The following is a 1,879-nucleotide window of genomic DNA, read 5'->3' on the forward strand; positions in this document are numbered from 1 at the left end:
TTAAACTAATAACAAAACATACTTACAGTCGCTGATTCAGAAGCGCCAGATTGTCATAGCAAAGTCGGAATAATTTTTAGAAATAGCCTTTGTGCACAGCCAGCCTTGTACTCTTCTAGGTTCAAAAAACTGTTGTCCATAAAATGCATTGCACAAATTCGAACATCTGGGTTGTGCTGTTCTGTTGTAAATAAATCTTCACCAATGATTCCTAACTGCATCTACTTCCGGAAGGTCAAATAAAGTGCTTTTGCACTGAAACACACACAGTCTCCCTGACATGGCTGCATCAACACTACTGCTGTTCCTGAAACCACGCCTTCTTTCTTTGGGCGGCATTATGCTAATATTTCCACATAGTGACGTAGACATGTGGGGGCGTGTTAGAACGAGGCGTTTTAGGTAGGCGTGGTTGACTCTTAACTTTTATAAAGAATATCTCTTTGTATTTGAGACTTTAGTCTTTGCAACTTTACAGATCTTCTTTATGCACCAAGAGCTTGTAACACTCCAAAGAGAAAGGAAAACTTGAAATCGCATCATTTGACCCCTTTAATCCAGTTATGTTACCACCTGAACTACTATAAAATATTATAAATATCATTAATATAGCTGTAGTCAGGCTTAATTAGTTGCTATAAACATCTGAAATACATTTTAAGTTATCTGACCAAGCATTTCTATGAAATAAAATATGTATTAAACTTTCGTTCAAGAGCTGCAAGAAGCGCTAATGAAAATTCATGTAAGTTGCATTGACCTGAGTTCATTTGACCCCCAGAGAGGCCTTAACTTACCTTAAACACTCATTCTCACTATCATTGACATCAATATGCAGAACAAGCTGGAAAGCCCCTGCCCTGGCTCTGACTAGTGCTGCGGTGAATGATGAATGACTGTGTACAGCTGGCCAAACACTCAGGATGAGTTTAAGAGTTATCAGTGAGATACTCTAAGATCACAGGGTCCTGAACTCTGCACACACCACCTGATAAACCCTTAACACCGCTGCTGTGAATTAACTCAGTGAGTGATATAAACAAGATGTCTTACCACCGTTAGGGGTGACCGTTTTAAAAGAAGTCCTTATATTGAAAGTTAACAGAATCACAGGAAAGGAGAATCCACACTGACCATGAAGAAGCCCTCTGACTACATTAGATTAAGACATTGCAATCCAATGATGAGAACTTACAGCGCACTTACATTAATCAAGAAAAATTGGCTGAGAATGTAAGCAGTATATAGGTGTGTCTATACTAATCAGCTCTAAACGGTGTGAACTGCCATTTGATGATTAATAGATGACATGATTTAACACCTGTTGGATTAATACGGCCACTGAATGTAACTGTATCTGAACACGCTTGAGCAGACAGGAGCCATTTAAATAGCGTACTAAAATTACCCTGTTTGTGGCAGCCTGGTATACGCATGTGTGCGTTAGTGTGTGTGTGTATTCCCAGAAAACCCAACACGCAAAACAGTAGATAGAATGTATGACATATAAAATAACAATAACTCAAATAGTCCTTCATAGCACCATACTAAAAACAGACGTTGTTGAGTTGGTAAAGAAGGGACTTTAATACTGCAAACTAGGTCAGATCTTAGGCTCAGTCAGTCGTATGGTGGTCTTTTCATTCAGCTTACAGTTGCTGAAGGAATGCAACATGATATACCAGTCTGAAACATTTGTCAGTCTTTTCAGGTCTCTAGCAGGCCTTGTTCTACTGTATGTATACTGCATAAACAAAGCAAACAATCTTTACATTAGTTGGTCCAACAGTAAAAATGGAATAGCGGGTAAACATACATTTGGAGAAGATGTATAATTAAAAATGATTTGTTTTGATGTGCAATACATACAGCATCAAAT

Source organism: Sinocyclocheilus grahami, unplaced genomic scaffold (genome assembly GCF_001515645.1).
Source record: "Sinocyclocheilus grahami isolate Dianchi unplaced genomic scaffold, SAMN03320097.WGS_v1.1 scaffold645.1, whole genome shotgun sequence".
NCBI lineage: Eukaryota > Metazoa > Chordata > Actinopteri > Cypriniformes > Cyprinidae > Sinocyclocheilus > Sinocyclocheilus grahami.